Source organism: Fringilla coelebs (genome assembly GCF_963513975.1).
Source record: "Fringilla coelebs genome assembly, chromosome: 3".
NCBI classification, from domain to species: Eukaryota; Metazoa; Chordata; class Aves; order Passeriformes; family Fringillidae; genus Fringilla; species Fringilla coelebs.
Window position 1 is genome coordinate 99965581 of NC_140030.1, and position 21791 is coordinate 99987371.

Genomic DNA, 21791 nt, shown 5'->3' on the forward strand with positions numbered 1-21791 from the left:
TCTCTTAAAAATAGCTCATCTAAAAACCACTCTCAGCATCAGTCATTTAACAGGAAAAATAATGTGTATTTATAGAGGCAGGTTGTCCTCCAGTCCACCCAGTAATGTCATCATTATCCTCCTGCTCTCCTTGCCTGTGAATGTTTCCCCAGAGCCAGCAGCACATGTGAGCAGAAACTCTTCCATGGGGCAGAGAACAGGATCTAGACTCAAAGATACCTTAGAAACATTCCAATACCCAAAATAAATATTAATGCAAATTCTAGTTTTAATTTCTACACAGATATATTGAAAAAATATTTCTAAGTAGCAAAGAAAGCAGGTAATTTCGCTTTTTCTTACACAAAGGATTATTTTTCTACTTGAATAACACAAAGAACAAGAGAATCAAGTCCTGTATTACTCCTCAAAATCTCCTTGGATGATGACAGGTAAATCAGCACTTCCTCAACTTATACTCCAAAGGACAAACATACTGAAAAGTGTGGTTACCCAAGCAACTGTTTATTTGGTGTTTGCAGTTAATGTACATGGAAACCTCAATAAATAACCCTTCCAGTACAAATTATTTTCTCTTCAAATTTCTTAGAAGTTATTTATTGGTTAACAGTTTACCCTTATTATATCTACCTTATTGGTTTTACAGTTGTGTCTGAGTGATTTTTGATACTGACTTAACTTCCAGACTTCCCATCCTCCCCCATGATACACTTCCCATTGTATGATGACCACACTTCTGGTCCCACTTCCAGACTTATAACCCTCTTGTTCAGACTCCTGACACCATTCCAGCTTTGTTTTCTGGCTGATGACCTGAATTCCATCATGAAGCCCAGATGCAAATCCACCCACAAAGGATTTTCAATGGAGTTCACATCTCCACTAAAAACTACTAAACCTGCATATGCAACTCTGCCTGGAAAAAAATTGCTACTCAGATTTTTGAGACACCAGTGTAAGAATCTTTGCATTTCTAAAGCCAAGAGCAAAACAAATCATAGGGGGGAAAACAGGTGTAGCCAAGAAAAAGTCAAGACACAATACATTCAAATAATGATTTAAAATGCACCCAAAATCCCTCACACAAATATTCTGAGTAAAGGCAGTGTTCCCACTGCTATTTCATCACAGGCAGACTACCTACTTAATAACTAACTTTTCAAATGAAACCCCAGCTGGTTTAACAATCATTTTAGGCACTGAAGTGCTGGCCATATTTCCTTTCATACATACTTCGCCATTGAGCTGTTGATCATTTCTGCACATTACAATAAAAGCAATACCTCACCCATGATTCACATTTAAACCCCACCAGAACTAAAGCTCTCCCAAAAAACTGAGCTACACGCAGATCCTGCAAAGGAAATGAAGACACAAGATTTGTTTGGTTTGTTTTTGTTTTTAATTGAAAGTGAAATAATCAGTATTTTAAACTGTAAATTCATTCTTGTGGCTTGTTTAGGTGACTTAAATTGCAGAGTGACTCTGCTCACAGCTTCTGCAAAACCTTGCTTGGCAATGAGGTCATCCTGTTGGACTTCAAAGCTCTTTGCTCACTTGGTGGTGGGTTCTCATCTTTGGCTTACAGCAGCACCAGCCCATTTGATGGGAACTGTATTCGTGCCACCAGGGAAAAACAACACACCCCTAAGCAAAGCAATCCAAACCCACACCAGCAACATTTCCCAGTCCTGAGGAACTCCCTCTGCCAGGAAAATACAGAAATGCACCAACACAAAAAGCCAATTAAAGCTTTAATTCAGGCTGAGAGGACCAAGCCATGCTGATGGACAAGAAGGAGCAGCATTTGCTCCCCTCACTTCTCTCACCAATATATTTATTTTGTTAAGTACTGAGCACAACCAAAAAAAAAACCAACAAAGGTCACCACAGTATGGAGACAGAAAATTTAGGGAAATGGAATGGGATGAGAAGGGAAGATAACATCTCAAAGGACGAGTGTCCCCTCTCTGTACACCACATGCTTCACTGAAACCTAACAAAAAGCACAGCAGTTCTTCTAAGGGGTTTTCTTCAAGGAAGTCACAAGTCCAACAATTCTAAAATATCTTCATAGAACTGTGTGACTAACAAAACCAAGAGCAACCTTTCCTCTCACAATCTGTTCCTCGCTCTCCTATGGCAATATACTTCTAGAAGAAAAAGCCCAGCTCATATTTTAATCAGCAATTTTGCAATCAAAGTTATTAATGATATCTCAGTGCTAGGAAATGGCCAGTATCACATAATGCACATTGCTAACTGAGAGCATTAGGTAGTATTTCCTACTTCAGACTTCTCCCCTCCTTTAACATCATAAACCTCAGCTGCTCATTAGTCAATAACCAAAGCAAACAAAATAATCTCTGAAGAATTAGTCTGGAGACCAGTTTTAGTATCTTTTATAAGTTTACTTATTGAACTTGGATATCATTCCAAATACAAAATCCACAATGCTGCAAGCTGAACAAATGCTAATGGTCAGCAATTAAAAAAAAATAATTTCCTGTGCTGCACAAATGACATTTCTCATTTCTTTAAATCCAGCAGCTTTTAGTCAGTCACTCATTCAGCAATGCCGATATGCCTAAAACAAGGAATAACACACTGGTTACCTAAAGAAAATGGATTTGGAGCAGGGGAAGAGAACTGGGTTTTAGCTGGACACTACATTCCCTTCTAAGTAACTGCATCAATCAATCAATTCAACCCCACTGACCTTTCAGCAGGAGTGTTTAATACTGTACTGGAACCTGCCACCATTGCCTTGGGGGTGCTGTGCACTTCCCACAAGGCAGCATTGCAAAAGCAGCAGCACTTCCCTGGGAGGGGGAGCCAAAGGAAGCCATCAGCACTGGGACATCAGGGACTGCCAGTGGGAAGAGCACTGACCCAATGGCAGGGGTTGATGGATCCAGCTTGGATCCAGAAGATCCAAGTATTTACTTGTTATTGTGTGGTTCACAAAAAAACTGTTCCTGAAGAAAGGCAATTCATAGTGGTAAACTTATTTTATTATTTACAAGTGAAACTTAGCAAAGAAGCAGGGAAGATTGATTTCAAAGTCTGTGGCCCAGAAAAAGAGATGCATCTTTGCCCTACATACTCACCTATTAAAATGGGATCCAAAATACAGATAAAACACTTTTAACTCAAAACCAAGCCTGCTTTTCCTATCAGATGGAAGCAATGTGGTACATTCAATTTTCCCATTGAAACAACCAATTAGAAAAAAAAAAAAAAAGAAGAACAAATACTGGAATCAAACTTTGCCATATCCAAGACTATTAAATAATGTAATAAAAACATTCTGCATACTGGAAAAAACTGTCATCTGATCAGCACCTCATACACTACAAACTTTACCAATTGAAAGGAGGTTGAGCAAGATTCAAGGTCTTCTGTGGGTTGGTCTGACCATTCTAGGAAGTGTTTGGCACAATATTTTGATTACAGAACTCTCCAAACATCACTTGTAAAAGAAGGACATGAAAGGTATCAGTCTCCTGTGAACTCTTGTTTTGTAAACCTTTGAGCAGAAGCTGATAACATTACACAGGACATATTTCTCCACTAAACTTACTGTTCAATGACAAAAAGCTATAGAAGTCTTGGGGTTAGAATCTGTTGTTGGAAAGAATTGCAAATGCACTTAACTTTAATTCAGAGCACTGAAGCCAATAGCAAGACCAATGATTAACAACCTTTTGGTAAAGGTGGGAAAGCAGTTAACAGGATTTCTTAGTAGAAAGGTACCACTACATTTCATAACATTCAATAATTGTTAAATGCCTGAAATGTAAAAGGTACCTTTTCTGTAGGTATCCCACACGGTAGAGCCTTGCATGTTTGTTTTGGCATCAAACTGCCTAAGTGTTGGGTTTTGTCTTCCCCTCTCCTTTTCTTTCTTTTTCAGCCGAGCTGTTTTATTTTTACTGTGTTTGATTTGAACTGCATTAATTAGTATGGGCTGCTAGATTACTCTTGTGAAGCAAGCTTAAAAGAGTATAATTAATAAGAGAAGCAGCAGAGTTAGCACAATAGCATGCAGATGCACCTATTGAAGGATAAAAATAATTACTTAAGGACTAATGTCAAAGTACTTCTGATAATAATTTTTTTTAATAACCTTTTATCCCTTCTGCATTGTGCATCCCAGCATGCCATGCACAATTTCCATCCATTAGGGACCAATCCTCCCACCCCACCAGCACACGGCTGCTGAAACACCAGCAAGGCTCTCTAATGGTTTCTTAAAAGTAAATGTGGTTGGTTCTATACCATCATGAATTTGGGATGAACGTTGCTTTTCCTCATTTTACAGCTAATTACTTTGAAAAGCACTCTTTGCAGTGCAGTCTTCTGCACTAGGTCCTGCCTTATTGCCATGTACTACCATTAGCCAAGGAACTAATCAGGCCATGGCCTTTCAGAGCCTCGCACTGAGGTTTTTCCCTCAGGATTTCCTGTTGGTCACCATCAATGAAATTTCACAGCTGCCTACAACTGCATGTTGGAGTGCAGTCAGATACTGCCAATGCTTTAAACAGGCCCAGAGACACTGGAGGAATGATGTCATGCATTGATGCATTTGCCAAATGAGCCCTCCTGCTGAGAGCAGGTACAGCACTGATTGCAAAAGCCAGAACCATTAAGAGAATAAAATGCAGTGCAGGTAAAACCCCTCTGAGATAATTATAAGATGAAGTACATTACAAGAGAAAGTAGCACATTTCAGGAAGGGGCTTGGGGTCTTCTTTCCCACCTCACCTTAACTTCCATAGTGGAAGTTAAAGACTCCTGGGTAAGGCCTGTGCCATCCCACAGAGTTATGTCAGACTATCAGAGCATTCTCTCAACACAACTTATTCTGGACTATGCACCAAGCCCCTAAAAGAAGACAGAGTTTGCTCTTCTATCATTAAAACCATTCAGTAGTTTTAGCAAGCCTAGGAAATTTCAAAAGAGAAATTATGAAAACAGAGAAAGCAAGAGGACATCACAGCTGAGATCCATCCACCTCTACATCTTCACTTTCTAACACAGAAAATTCCTCCATTTCTTCCCACCAGAGGTCTCTACAGATTTTTCCAAGACTACACAAGCCTGTTGAAAGACCAGAATTCGTCCCGTGAAGTGAATTTTAGATTTTTTAACATCTGTTGCTTAACAGACTGGCCTGTACAAGACCAACATCTCAAGATTATGCTTTGCTTTAAAAACGAAGCTCCAGTCTGGCTTTGCTTGGTTTATACAAAATAGGGGAAAAGCAAGACACTCTGACCTATTTTACGAGTGCAGTCAGACCTACTGAATCTGCACAGTGTCTATTTGCAAGGCTGAGAGTGGAATGTGTAGTATGTACTGCTGATTACTTGATTTTCTCAAACCAAACACAAATGAAGTTTACAGGATGAGCTGAATTAAACAAAACCCAAGTTCATCTATTATTTAGAAAAAAAAAAGTGACAAGGGCAGATTTTACTTCATTTTTTCAAAGAGTTATTGCAGCAAAAAATCCTCTGCAGAAGTATCTAGCAAAAAGTCTTGTCTTAAAGCTTTTTGCAACAGAATTTTACATTGCAGAATACACAAACTGACCCTAGTCTTCAGAAATTGTGTTCTTTACATCCTTTCGGCAGTAACACAAAAATGCCTTGACTAGTCCCTGAATTTTAGGTCCCCATCCAGCTGCTCTCCACGTGGAAGATTTCTTTGCCCAGCCCAATTCAGCCCCGCTGTCACCAGGAGGGGTTCAGTACCGCACGAGAAGGGCCACGTGGGTTCCTTATCTCGCTCTGCCTTAATCACAGACACTCCCCTTAGACATTTACTCCAGCAATGCTCAGTCCACACGTGTACCCCACACAGCCGCCCACACCAGAGCTCACGAACACCACCCAGCACTCCATACCTAACGATGCCTAAATAACCAGGAGCTGCTTCAGGAAAGCTTGCTGGTAATACCGACCAGTCAGTTCCGTGCAGGCTGACAGGCAGGGAGGAGCACGGCCTGACAGGGCCATTCAGAAAAGCCGTGAATGGAAAGTATTGCTTTACAGTGGAAAGTTCACAGGAAGGAGCTGCCATGAGCCAGATCTTTTTCAGATGCCTGATTTTCCTTTTTATGCTCTTTTGCCAGAATGTTTGGTTTACATTTTAACAGTAAAAAAATCCAATGTTTTTTTAAAACCGAAAAAACCAGCTTTCTGTTTCAAGTTGGTAGGTTGCTCCTCCTGAGCAGAGCAGGAACTCCACAAACCTGTCTGCACAGCCCGCCAGGGCCTGACCTGCTGTGAACTCACTGTGCTGATCCCCTTCCCTGCGGAGCTGGGCCTGACAACTGCCACGTGAATAAACACAAAACAGCCAGGGAAAAAAATCCCGCTATTTCACCTCGGGCATAACAGTGCATTTCAAAGCTGGTCTGAGAAGGTGAAGGGCCCGACCATCTCCCTGCTCTGGAACCCAAATGCAGCCCCCCAGCACCTCCACATCCTGCCCCTCCTCTGCAGACACCGCTGGTCACCGCTGCCCCTCTCCGGGTTCACTGTGCCATAGGACAATGAAACAGATCAGTGACGGGAATCCAGAAACAGTTCTAGCAAACTGAGCAAGGATTTTGAATTCCAATTCCATCTCCTGTCCTCACTGACTATACAGCCTCCAGAAAATTTCAAGACAAACACTGAGCAACATCAACCCTCTCTCTGATCTTAGTTCTCTACCTACAGACCAAAAATAATCTCTATACGATAATGTTCGTGCATTACTGAGGATGGCCAATTGAGTGTTATCCCTTCTTATTTTGAAGCACTAAAGTATAACTGCTAGGTGCATTCTCATTATAAGAAATTTAAAAATAACTGAAATTAAACTCTTTGACTGACAAAAGCTGCCTAAAACGTAGTTTCAGCCCGCATAATGCCCACATAAATGATATCTTTTTGTACTAAAAAATATGCAAGAGACTTTTTGGCACACCATTTTCAGTTTTAATCTGACCCTATTCCCTTTTGCATAATTTATTTCTGTGTCAAATAGCATTCAAACAGAAGGCTTTACTGGTTTTCAGTCCGCAAAAACCAGAGATTAGAAATTATTTTTCTGTCATTCCTGCAGAACAGAAATCTTGCACCAAAACCACCGTTTCAGGAACATCAACTATTCACAACAGACACTTCCTTCTCCAATTTGTCTAAAATATTTAAGAAATTCTGCATAACCTACCCTGAGCAATTAAAGAGAAGGATGATCTTTGCAGCTCTTACTGCCTGGGCAAGTTTGACATTTACACACAGATACATGAACAAAGGTTTATACTCCTGTTCCACAGAAATTCCAATGTCCACATTAGGACTCAGACAAGTTTCAGAAGCTACAGTGCATTAATGCCTCCATCCTCCTCCTCTGCTTGCTATCCATGGACACATCCCAAAGAAGATTACAGTTCTGCAAAAGCAGGAGCAGAATCTGGCACCCTGTGTCTTTTAAAGCTCCCTTCCAAACCAACAGCACCAGGGTTTTGTTTGTTTTTATTTCTTAAGAGCATGTTTTAGATTACACAAAGCAACTTCTACCATTTAAAGATGCACAGAAATTGTGAACCTACTAAAAGCTTCTGAGTGGGCAGCATGGGTGGAATGGTACCAGTTCATAGAGTTTGTCTGGAAGACAAAATTCCTACTACCATCTCAGGTGCCCAGATTATGGAACTGACATGGTTATACAAGCTAAGGAAAAAAAAAAAAAGAAAGGCTGATACCTACAAAAACTAAATTACACAGAGCAGTCTGCCTCTGATACTTTTAAGGTTGAAAACCTTGGATAAATGCTTGAATATACAAAGACAGCGAAACTCTGGAGTTCCACAGAAGCCCACAGAAGATTGTAGCCTAACACAAGCATTCAGTAAGCTGAATTTCCTGATAAACTGTGTCCATGCCATAGGAGCAGTGTGGAAGGGGTGGTGTGATACAAACTCATATTTAGTCTTCCAAATGATCACTCTACTGAGCCCTAAATTAATCCATATTTATTTTGAGACATAGGCACTCCTGGTTTATGCAGACTGAGCTCCCCAATTAAAGCTTCCGCATCTGCCAGCAGCCTCCTTTTGCTTTTGCAAATTAGTATCACAAGGAGGAAACAAAAAAGGGGGGGTGGACAGTGGCTAGTGAAACCATGGCAGGCTGTGCTCGCTCCTTGCCCCTGTCACTGCCCAGGAGACCAGTGCAGATATGGCCAGGTGCTCTCAGGCACAACTACAACAGAGACGGCATCAAGCAGTACAAACCCGCTTTTGGGGGAGGAAGGTGCTGAAGGATGAGACCTTGAACTGCTTTCTCCGCCCTGATTCTGGCATCCCCGCCATGAACAAGCAGGATGGAATCACCTGCTTTCAGCAAAGCACCCAGTTCCTGGGAGGAACACTCCTGGAACAACACACCTTTCTGCCACCCTCCAGGGGCACAAAACCAGAACATTTCACCAACTGCAATAATGAACTGGCTACTGCAGATCTCTGAAGCAGGCACAGCCTCAAAACACCACAGAGAAACACAAGAACCTTGCACTGAAACTTGGGCCCCAGCCAAAGTCACACATTTACACACCAAGCAAAACAAAAAAACCCCAGAACCTCAACTGACCTCGTCTTCTCCAAGCTTAGTGAGACTGTCAAAATGTAAAAATTGAGAATGAGCCAATGTGGCAAATTTAGCAGCAGTAAGCTATATGAAGATTGTTGTCAACATCAAAACTATGATTTTCTTGCCTGTTAATGAAAAATTTATTAGATTTTCAAAATTTTTGTATGTGGTTTCCAGGGAACTAGAAACTGCCATGATCATTTCCCATGAGATGCCCCATTTCATGTTGGTGACCTTTCAAGAGCAGTTTTAAGATGGAGATGTGGACATAAGAAGTAAAATTATTCAATCAGTATTTGCAGCTAAATAACTGCTCCAAAGACTGCAAAATTAGAATGATTCTTCCTCTTCTAGCTCAATCTGTTTAAGTTGTTACACTGCTTCCAAGCTACCTCCTGAAACAAAAGCTGCCACTTCTGATTACAGAAGTCAATCTCAAAAACAACACATTATTTCCATTTACAGCTCAACAGTTCTTTGTGCACCCAAAGTCTAAAAATTTGTATCATTTTTAGGAAGTTATAACTGACCAAGCCTTTTAATTAATGCCCTCAAATAACACCCATGGCTTATATCCAGGAGCAATTATTGGCTAATAAAAAAGGTATGTTTACTCATGGATACTTCAGACAATGCAAAATCTCCTGCCAACATTAGGGGCTTGATATGGCAAAAAATAAACTGAAAACAAAAGGGGGGGGGGGGGAGAAGGAAAAAACCCTCAACCTAACTGAAAGACCTCTATTTCTATTTTGAAACATAAAACAAACAAACAAAAAAACTTACAGCTTTTAAAAACTGTAAATTTTTGATCCAAGATCCAAAAATTCCCTAACAACAGCAACAATTAAGGACCTAGACAGACTTTGCCAATAGCTGTTGCTTGTAAGATGCCTAGCAGCAATTTGAACTAGATTTTAACTATTCATTTCAAGATCAGCTAAACTGGGAAGTAACAGTATATTTATGCTGACTGCTTTAAGCATGGCTTTAAGTTAAAAAAACAAACCTACAGTACCTTACAGCTGAATTCATGCTGATGCTGAAAACTCACAAAGAAATAGTACCTTTCAGCCAGACAGGTTTTTCTGTTAGTATTTTTTAAAATAATCTTCCTATAAAATATTTTTCTGTTACAACTAGCTTTCACTCAAGTCAGGCACTTCCACCAACATATCCTGGCAGCCCTTTGTCCCAGAATCCCTACAGAAGGAACTGAGCAGTGGTCCTTCATATTTTTTTCAGTATACCAGACTGTACCCACTCTGCTTACTAACAACCACAAGGAGGACGCTCCTCAGGGTCCTTTATATACCCAGAATTGTTGAGATTTGAGCTGCTGAAAATTAACACTATCCTATCCTTACTTACATTCCCAATGAAGACACATAGACACAAATATCAACTCCTTCAAAGCCAAATTTTTAACTGGAGACTGAGACAAAAGACAGCTGCTACTTTGGTTCTTGTGTTGCCTTCTCTCTTCTGTCTATGCTGTCATGGTTGGTTTTCCATCTCAGCTTAAAACAGACAGAACCTGTACCTTTTCCATGCTATTGTGAAGTGCCTGGCTGTGTTTTAGTCTGCTGGCTTCTTTACACAGCTGAAAGGCTGTGCCATGGGGTAGTTGTAAAGCAACATCTTCAGCCACAGAAGACGCCTGGGCACTGGCCAGATTTTTCATTATGTGGATTTGATGTCTTGCAGGCTGTATTCCAGTCTTGTACTATTAAATGAGGCAAAGGGATCAAGAGACAGAGCCACTCTATCCCACAGTGCATACAGCTTAAAAGATTAAGTATTTTGTCTCACCTTAGATTTCAATTTTAGTCTAATTCAAAAATTTTTTATCTGTAAATACCAATGTGTCTGGTGTGTAAAGCAGTTCTCCTTGGAAGCAGAAAGGTGAATAAAAAGGGAAGCTAGACTGGTTTTTGGAGGAAAATATACTGTTAATCTAGCAAAGGGATGAGAGCCATCCACTGAAATTAAAAGACAATGCCTCTCAAACCTATTGCAACACCTTGTTGTGCCAAGTGAAGAACAGTGTCCTTACAGTGAAAGGCACACACCTCCTACCAGATTAAGGGCTGCAGAATCTAGTACTAAGTGAGGATAAACAGGAGGAAAAATTTTAATTTCAAGCTTTTAGAAGGATATTAAAGAAATTATGATAAGTTGCTGTAAATTATTCCGTTTCAAATAGGAATTTTAATACATTCGTCTAGTTAAGGTCAAAGAAGCCAAATGAATAAAATCTACTCTGCAAACTAACCATCAAGGGAATGAGAATCAATTTTAGCTGTGCAGAGTTCACACCAAGCACTGGGGGGGAAAAACAGCTATGTGCAGAATCATCAACATGGACAATAGAGATGCGTGGGCACACAAACTCCTTGGAAATAAGATTTTCCACATATTTCAGGGTATTTTATACAAATGCACTTTTCATCTTTAAAACAAACAAGGCTCAAAAGTTGAAGGCTGCAAAATTTTTACATATTTCCTTCTGGAGCATTCAGATGGAAGGCCAGGCTTGGCAGGGCCAGCACAGCACACACGTGCTCACCCCCACTGCAGCACCACAAGAGCTTCCAGGAGAAAGGGCAGGCCCATAGAGCAGCACTCAGGAAAATTAAGGCTACCACAGCGATGAGCAAACCTCTTGAATCGAGTGTATTTAGCAAGGTTTTATTTATGCACTTCATGCTTTAAGCAGCTCTCCTTAACTCTTCCACTTTCTGAGCATAGACAAGACCTTGCACAGAGCATTTATCTCAGCTCGATCTGTTAACTCAACCTTGTCCCTCCAGCTTTGACAGATGGGCACTGAGTCCTTGTTGTTTCACTCCCTACCCCGTGCAGCACCAACACCTTCTCAGGCACTTTCCTTCCCCAAAGCCATCCATCTGAGGAAGTGAAACTGCTCTGCTCAGCACTGCAGCTTCAGCTGGACCCCAGACAGAGGCAGACAGGAGACCTGGCAGGCCAAAGCCTTAAACCCCTTCTACCACTGCAGCAAGGTCGGCAGGTTTATTTCTCCTCGCTCTGGCGGCTCAGCCGTGGTCAGTTTTGACATATAGAGGGTTTGTGTTTGTTTGTTCTGCAGCCAGACAAGCAATATAGCACCAAATGAGGTGAGAATTTACACACTCACTTCAATGCAGCTAATGGGCAAAGATGTTTTGGGCCGCTGAAACCCTCACACTTCAAACCAATGAAAGAAGTGTTCTGGAGAAAACGAAGTCCAAGTGTAACCCAGAGCCAGAGATTGCCTTTTGCACACATCGCTTCATGCTGCTGACACAACGCAAAGAAATCTAACAATGCAAAGAAAAAGGATCTCAGTCAAAGAGAAAAAAAATAGGAAAATCAAGAGACACAAGGCCAGCTCCATCACATTATTAACAGCACCAGACATACAGCAAGTACCTATGTTTTTCTTCTGCTTTTGAAGTATTTGATTTCTGTACAATCCTGGTCTTCAAGAAGCAGCCACAAAGCAGACTGGTGATTCTGAATGGTGATGAGGGTTTGCTTCTCTTGAGAGAGAGTCAAGAGGCAAAAATACAGTCTGTCTCTGACCAAATTCAGAGCCATTCTGGCAGTTTAGCCTCATAAATATTTCAAACGTCTCATGTGCTACCCTATCTCTTCCTACAATAAGTCACAGGACAGATATGCTGGAGCAACAAACAAGTAAAATAATAGCAACAAACACACTGCACAGATTTCTTGGCATTTTCTTCAGGGTAGGAAATAAAATGTTTCTTTAGCCCCACCCCCATGATATTCACATTCTCTCTCCTACAAGCATTACATTTTGGGATCAATTTTATGGATGTGATATGAAAGAAAAAGCTTAATGCAAACTCCAAGCAGAAAATAAATTACAGAATAAATTCTACAGCAATGCAGAGAGAAGAAAAAAAAAGATCAGCAATCCAATTCAGACAGTGTGTATACATACTCTTAATTCTTAATTACACATCACTCCTTGGATGCATAATTTGAAAAGCAAATAGAAAAGAAACAAAAAACCTTCCCCACAAGAAAAACCTTCCAAAAACCAGGAACAGTAGATCATTGAACACTGGTCATCCCCCCTCCAGAGTTATCTGTCCTATTTTTCTCACATACTCTGCTTCACTGGTCCTGCTCTACCTCAATACTGATCTACAAGAGTTTCCACTATGCCCAAACACACTTGTAAATAAGCTCAGGATTAACATGATTCATATTGAAAATAATAAAAGGGAGAGGCCACTCTTTTAAGTTTGTAAAGCATAACTTTCAGTTTTTCTTTAGTTATTTAGCACCTTGCTATCATAAATCTGCACTCATACAATTCCTATCAGTACAGAGAGTGTTTCTTGCACCTTCTGTACAATTTCTCTGTCTCCGAGACATAAAACAGGGATCATTTTTCTCTATCACAAAGCAGTCTTGTATGGCTGGATTAGTAATGGAGCAGTGTGGTTGCAGAATTTTTGTGCAGAGAAATCGTTAGCACTTTATTTCCACACAGCTAAGTGTCATTTTGTAGTTTTACACCATTACCACTGAACAGAGAGCTGCTACCATCTGGCCTTTAACAGGAGATATAAATCCTGCTTATAAGTAACGGTGAATGTAAAATGTAGAAAAGTTGATGAAAGATTATTTGTACACACAAATTAGGGAGTGATAGAAAAGATGCCTTTTCTGCACAGTTACATGCATGGGAAGTTGAAAGGAAGCCTAGTGCAGAACCAGGATTTTCTGAGTTTCGTTTCTACAATTAGACCACACTGCAGGAGAAGGAGAAGCAAAGACTTTATTCCACCCTCCAAGTAAAAAATACCTAAATAGAAAAAAATGTACAAAATGTATCAAGTCTGCTCTGAACAAAGGAAGGTGCTAAACTGACACAGAACTATTTACATAAGGAACAAGAATAACTTTCATTACCACTTTTAGCAACTGTAAGCCTTTATAGCTTTGCAAGCTCTTCTAGTTTCAGTATTCTCAAAAATCATTCTGCTGCTGGCTACGTCTGAAGAGAGACAGAGAACACTGTTTGCAATTTCTTTGCTGTGACTGGGAACTTGCATTGGGATGGGAAAAAATTAAACTCCACAGCACATGCATATATTGGGTATGCTGCACTATTCCTCCCTTTTCACATCAGCCACCTGGAAACTGGAACATGGCACCAGTATGGAAAACCATTTACACAGATACAGTGAAGAATATACAATGTGATGACAACAAAAGGATACATCAGCTTGAAGATATTGAAACATCAATTTAAACTGAGTAAAACTACGGGGGGGGGGGGGGGGGGGGGGGGGGGGGAGGAAGGCTTGACACATAGTGTAGTTTTACTTGCAAAGCTATAAGTCTTAGAAAATGTTATAAAAAGAATACTCAGAATTTTTAATATCATATCAATATCCAGACTTTCTCTACCTGTGCCTTAAAGGTAGAAATACTTAAATAAAGAAGTTTGTATTTATTCAGCACAGAAAAGAATTCCCAGAACACTTTAAATTTAGACTTCTTTGTTCACTGTATGATTGTTACTATCACACTCACTCAAAAAGAGGTGAAATCCTGATTAGCATTCACCAAGAAAAGATGGAACCTCCCTTTGAAAACCGTTTCTGAAAGAACTGTGATTATCATGAATTCTGAAAGTGAAGGACTCATATCTGTTTGGCAGACCCAAAGGGAAGGATGGGGTTTGTGTGACATGTATGATTGCTCAGGCACAGTAAAACAGGGGAGCTGCTGCCTACAGACAAGGTGCAAGCACACAGACGTGCACACTGCTTGTTCAGCACAATCAGGTCTGAAAGCTCAATGTGACACAGTGAGTTCCCATTTTAAAGAGGGTACACTTTGTCATAAGAATTTCCCATGGTCTGGGTCAGCAAACATCTGCCTGAATAAAACACAAAAATCAGATAACAGCTGATTATAGGGATTGTATTCAATGGAAGAACAAAGGCCTGGGGGCCTGCTACAATTTTGAGTATTTCAGTAACATTAAAAGCTTCACTATTTCAAAGTTACTTATTAATTCACCAGCAAGAAGGCTTGAGGTTGTATGGAAAGCAAGATTTCTGGCCCTCCTCAGCCCATGAGCACCACAGCACACCTGGAAGTCTCTCAGAGTAACCAAAAGTGGACAAAATTTGTCCCTTACTAGCAACAGCCAGTCCTTTTGCTATTCACCTTCAGCATCCAGGCTTTCCATCCCCTTAAGATGGTTCCATTACATACATTGATTTTATACATATGCACCACATCTTGAACTATATATTTGTACTTATTATGCACAGGTGACACTTCTTTCTCACGTGTCAGCTTTCAGAAACATCTCCCCACCTAAACTTCTTTGCTGGAAGTGATGTTCAGTATAAGGAGTTAAGATCCCACTAATAAAACACAAGCCAATCAGAGATGATGTTGACAGAAACACAAGTAGGCTCCGTGGCTGTTTACCCTGTACACACAGACCAGAAGACATTCAAACAGGGAGAAAAGCCTCACGTTCTGCTCCTCACTCCCCTGGTGCTTCCCCAACCAGCTCACACCACCTCACAGCCCATCCTGCAATGCCCTCTGTGCAATGCTGAAACAAGACAGGTGAATATTCCATGAAAAAGCTGCAGGGCTGACCATTTTAGAAGGCTCCTTAGAGCAGCAAAGAAGAAACCGAGCCCATAGAAGACCTACCAAGGCTTCTCTAAGCCCATCTATGGCACAGCACAGGAGGAAGACGAGGGCAGAACACTCATTCCGTGAGGTTAACAAGTCAGCAGGTTTCTGCTTCTCCAGGTCCTAATGGGGTCAACCATAAGAAGTACTGACAATTCTCACAATGAGGTGAACACAAAGCAGCATGAATTGCAGTCTTCCTATAGTCAAGAATAACTCAAGATTATTTTTTTTTTTTTAATTACAGTTCATTGACTTTACCATCAACTGCAAGTCAAGCAACAAGCAAGCATCCTCCTTTTAACAGCTGTTGCTAAAAGCAGTAGTATTATTCTTCCCCCTACAGCACATGATCTAGTTCCCTAAGAACCAGTTTGTCTGAAATAAATTTATTTACTGAAGTCAGCATTTTTCCCCCAGGAGGAAGCAGGCTTTGTGTACAGTAAAGGCTTTATTAGGGTCCACTCCAGACAAGAAGACTGAATCTATGGGCAAAAACGTCCATATTCCTGTTTCCAGCAGGGCAGCAGGAAAGGAGACAAGGAACTGCACTGTCACCTGCCACTGTACTATAACATCAGCCACTACTGAAGTGACTGCTGATGGGTCAGAGGAGCACCCAGCACCAGGACTGCATAACCCTCACATTGAAAATGCAGGTAATGCCTGGTTTTACTGCCACTTTCTCTTGCAATACAGCTTCTCCCGAGGCAGCTAGAGCAGGAGGTAGCTCCAGGAACAGATGGGGAGCAGAGAAACACAGAAATGTATCTAGCAGCTCCCTGCTCCAAAAATACACTGCACAAATGGCCACATAGAAGCACAGACTGACACAAACCCTAGTTCCAGGCACAGGGAAAGAGGCTGGGCAGCCAGCAGCTTTTGCCCTTGCAGATTCTCCAGGGTCTAATAAGAGGTGAAGGTATGGATTTTTACCTGCAGCCATAGGGTCTGACCAAGAGTTCTCTCTTCTGTCCAGAGGCCCTTTGTCACACAACCCATGGAAATAATACCTGGAGGTTTCCACCCCTGCAAACCTTAGTTGGAATTGCCTGCTGAAACTTTCCAATCCAATGCTGAATTTGCTGGCCAGACAGAAAACTCAGGCGTGTTTTGACATCACAAGAAAACTTTCCCTCTATGAAGCAAAGCTAAAAAGGGAGAGGCCCAAGGTTCAAAACCAACAACACAGCAGAAAACTTGTCATAACCACTGACAGCATGGACCCATCAACCACAACAGTGTTGGATGCCTGGAGGAAACAGGTGTCCTGGCTCTCTGCAAGACTGGCAGCAGTGTTGGTGTAGAGCTGTGGGGCACAGAGGGCTGCCACAGCCCCACAGGGGGCAGGTGATGTGTCAGGGGCAGTCCCTCACACCCAGTTCTCTGTAGGGCCCTACTCCAGCTCTCTCCTGGCAACAGCTGCAGGCTTTCAGCTTTTCTTCCCAGAAAAGAGGGAAAGATGTGTGGAAGCAGAAGGGAAAAGTTGCCTTTCCCACTTCCATCCCCCAACTGACAGGACAGTCACAGACTAAAGAAAGCACCATGTCTCAAGCAGCACTCATTTATAATTCTAGCACTACGGGTGATCACTCACTCTCAATCCTCCGGCAAAACATCCCTTGATTACATCAGTGGCTACGAGAATTTAGGGTCTTAAGATTACTCTTGGTGTGCCTTCAGCTCAAAATTTTTAAAATCAAATCCCATTTAGTATAGGGGAAAAAAAGGAATCTATGGAAAAGGAAATAATTATTTTATTGCTTTAAGACTGTGTGTCCCAGTATCTTGAACAGATATGTAGACATTGGAGCTCAGAGTAGCCATCTACGGGGAAGAAAATAAACCATTTTAGCAGTAAAGACCAAAAAACCCACAAAAAAAACAAACAAAAAAAGCAGAGCTTACAACCCATGACTCCTTTTTCCACATGCACAAATCCCAAAAAAGGGGGGAAGGGGTGTGAAAACACCACTGTATTTATTAAAAAGTATTTTCCAAAAAGTGTGAACAGTAAACAAAAGCCATCCTAAATATGCCTCGAAAACAAGTAATGCTGTTATAAATTCCTCCAATTTTTGTGGTATGAGAGGAAGTGGTAAAAAATGGGTCAGGCCTTTCTCATTCTTGAAATTTTCTTACATGTCAAAGATGAAGGAATGCAGGGGAATTCACTCACTCAAGAGACATTCCAAGGACTCTATCCATACACACCACATCTTGAACTATATATTTATACTATAGATTATATGTACTTATTATGCACAGGTGACACTTCTTTGTCACGTGTCAGCTTTCAGAAACATCTCCCCACCTTAACTTCTCTATACAGTTAAGATCTGCTCTTGAAGAGAAAGAGAAAAAGAAGTTTAAAAATCTTGTCCTCTTGAAATTTTTCACAGCTTTATACAACTATTGCTCAAGTTACTTACAGGAAATGACAAACCATTAAATCAGTTTTCCAAGAGACAAAGAGACACAACCCTTAAAGGACAGGTACAGCTAGAAAACACAGCCAAATAGATTTGCCCACCTGTCAGCATGGCCAGAGCTATAACCACATCAGGTGTCACCAGGAGCTGTCAAGGTTAAATCCTCCGCTAATAAACCCAAGACAAATCAGCAACGGGTTGGTTTGGAAATTTACAGATCTGAGCTAGATCTTTGCTGCAAAAGAGAACTTTTGACAGCTCTTTTTTGTTCTTTTAAGTCTTTTCCTATGTACTGACATAAACAAAGGGATTCAGAGAGTTTACTCAATGAGCAGACACAGAAAGTCAAGGAAATTCACAGTATTCGCTGAGTGGCAGAGTAAAATGTGCTGCCAACTGGATTCAATGATCCAGATTCTCCAGTTACTTCATTCAATACAGCTGTTGGTATTACCAGTACTGGCAATGCAAATACTCTTCCCAAGCACAGCTGGGAGGGGAAAGCTAGTTTATGACACTCCAGGTAAAAGCAGAGGCATCACTGCATCAGTCTTAGCTCTAAAGAAAGGTCAGGACAGCTATTATCCTAAGGCATCAGGCAGCAACATACCTAATGGAAGAGCTGACTTAGAGAATGTCTTTTGTCTGCCCGGCCTAGGTGAAAGGTGATGGGGCTTGTCCCAACAGAGCAGATGAATTTACACTCCCAGCAAAGCTGCACCCATCAGAAGCCACATCTCCCACCGCAGCAGCCAGTGCCACCCATCCTGCAGCCCCAGACAGCTCTGACCTGTCCTACAGCACCAAGGCAGCACACAGCACTTCTCTGGTGAGAAAAGAAGCCACTGAACATGAAGGGTGACTGCTCATTACAGGTGCTTGTGGAGGTGGCACACAGGAAACGAGCAGCAGTAATACAGGAGCCAAAACTGATGTGGTAGGAGAGAGTCTTAAAATACCCCGGATTGCTCTAATTCAGTTGTTCCTGGAACTAGAAATTACTTTGCCTTTGTGATGTTTGGTCAGCACCGAAGTCATTTTTCAAAACAGATCCATTAGAAATGAAAGGTCAGAGCTGCTTGTGTGCTATTAAGCTGATACAGCAGCTCACCCAAAACAAAGCCCACAGAACACTGCAGGAGCGTGCCCATGAAATAAAACCCCAAACCAGTTTGTGCTAAAATAAATACACAGAGCCACAGAAACTGCAGCTCAGCAGCTGCAGACAGTTAAGCAGCTGCAGAGCCTGGCCATAGCTTTGGAGTAATCTTCAAGAAAGTCTCCTTAAATAATAAATTAGAAACAAAAAGAGCCCCCGATAATGACTCTCTACCACAAAGAGAGCCTCAACAGGCAAACAAGAATTACTTCTGCACTGCTCATCTTTACAGGTTTGCAGGCAGCTAGAAACCGTAGTTCAGAAGGGCATGTACTTGTGATTCATCTCAAAAGCTTGTGCACTTTGAAGCCCAACAGTGACAGCACAGGGCACTGACTCAGGATCTGGGTGATTTAGCTGAAGCACTCCTAAGATGCTCTTGCCTGCAGCTGTGGCTCATCTCACCGCTCTGGCAGATTTTCCTCCCCATTGCATCAGGGCAGCATACGGGAGGTGTGCCTGCTCCTCAGCTGCTGCAGTTCACATTCGCCTCACAAATGGGAGCTGAAGTTGATGGCACTTAATACTAACACACCTCATAGCCTCACTGTCACCCTGCCTCTGCTCCAGGGCAGAACACAACTGCTGCTTAGGGACAGTGACATCCCATTCCACTTCTGAATCCAGAAAACCTCATGAGTCAGAGCCTTGGACAACAGCAATGTTAGTTATGGTTCTGCTAATTTTAGCTCGTGCTTTACCCACAGTTCCCAAATCCCTGCAATGCCTCTCCAGGTGCCAACAGCCACAGCTACCCTATACCTCAAGTGCCAAAACACACAGCTTCCAGATGAGAGGCTCTGGTGCACTAACAGAAACTGTACGCTGCAGAAAGACATTTTTCAAATAAAGACAAGAGGAAGAAAACAAGGACAGCTTTATTTACCCTACTGCTCTGTGCATATCTTAATAGGAACAAAAGTTCATCTGCACAGTTCCTGTGTTTCAGAGTCCACTCCAGGACACACAAGACAGGCTTTGTGCAGAGGGTGGCTCAAGGAGTGTCCCGCAAGGTAGCAAACAGCCTGCAAGGGCCAGCTTCTACCCCAAAGAGTGAAAGGGGAGAGGGGGGCAAGGGAAACAAACACACACTTCACACACTCTCCTCAGAGTAAACTGGGAAAGCTTTTAGAAGTAAATAAACACACACACACCCGCCCCCATATTCTCAGAAAGCCACCCAAGCAGAATGCTTTTACTACCGTAGCTGAAGGGTTTGTTTTATAAGAGTAGTTTCCCCAGATTTAGTCAACCTTACCAGCCTCCTCCTCCTCCTTCTCTCCTTATTCACACTACACTGTGAAAGGGACTTCAGCTCTCCCCAGCCAATTAAAAACTAATTGAAGCAACAGACTGGCACTATACAGCCTGAGCAGTCTAAGAGATGGCAGACTCAGCTCATATGAGGCCTACACAATGTCATAATATTTCATTTTATTTCACCTCATAGCACAAAGCGCTGAAAAGAATATTCACATGGATCCAACCCTAAAAAACAAATTGAAATCTTTATTGCAGTTCAAGTCACTGGGTTCAAATGAACAGCAAGCGTTATTTACTGCATGTGTGCACCACAGTGCCTGCAAGAACAGAGCAAGGTTTTATTTGTTCCAAAAGCTCCATGAGGAAGTTATGCACACACAGAGTTTCTCTCTCAAAAAGTAAAGCTATGTTAGAGCATAAGTTAGTGTATTTTATTAATCCAAGGAGACATCTTCACCACTCTAACTAACCATTAAAATGAAATATGTTGGATATTGGATGAATATGAAAAATATGAAAAATGAAATATTGGATATAATCAAACATCTTCTGCTTTTGCTAATTATTTCTGTTACTGATAGGACCGGAAACAAGGAATTGCTGAAAATAAATGTGTCTTTCAGAGAAACAAAATTCAGAACAAGTATTTATGCCAAATCTTTTGACCCTACAGATCCTAAACTTCGCGCCTGCAACTGTCAATGCATTCTTTTAGAAACTGGACACAGAGACACAAGCACTCTTAAAACGTTGCTGCAAAGAGAAAATGGGTATAAATGTGCGGCACTGACAACCTAAAATTCATCAGCAAGAAATACTTCACCAACACCCGTACCTTTCCTACCGAAATTTCTTTGCTGCCAACATGCAGCCAGCAACTCTGATGAGAAATCCCTAATTTGTGGTCCATGGAACAGACCTGAGGCTGTAAAAAGATTTAGGAGGGGAGCCTAGCAAGGTAGGGAGGGAAAGCAGCTGGCATTAAGGAATTGGGATTCATAGACAACCTCCTGACAGAAGTCAGGCAGAGTGCATAGGAGCAAATCTGGGTTTCTGCACTGAAGGATTTTCTTTTTGATACAAAGAAGAGAGACCCAAAGTGACAGAGGAGAATTGCCTTTGCGTGTGGCCAGTAAATGTGTTTTAATTGACTGCAGAAAGAAAGGGAGAAGACAGCTGTAAGGCAGCTGGTGGTGATTATTTGGAAAGAGTTCGTTTTTGACACACAGTTTAAGCCTTCAAAAAATCCTCAGTCAAAACCAGAAATGAATGGCAAAGAAAATACTGAAGTGTATTTTTATATGGAGATTATCTAGTGTGGAATTAGAACTCAATAAAAAGTGTAAGGACAGAGTACAATTTCATTGAGAAGAACAGAAAATAAAACACAGGAGAAATTGCATGGTGCTTTCCTTGCACAAGTTATATTTACTACAGTACACCTGTATCACTAACACCCCAAACTGATCAAAAACTCTGCAGAGCAAGCCCATGACACAAGAGCACAGTGCACAGCAAAATTAATTCAAAGAGATTCACTATGATCACCCTTTATAGCCAAATGCACTTAAGGACTCAGGA

General features: G+C 41.4%; 1 protein-coding gene across 7 annotated transcripts in view; it reads right to left on the reverse strand.

Moving 5' to 3' along the window:
* The window catches only part of EHBP1 (EH domain binding protein 1), a 206213-nt gene that overhangs the window by 178052 nt on the left and 6370 nt on the right, over nucleotides 1-21791 (reverse strand). The gene's annotated exons all lie outside the window — the stretch shown is intronic.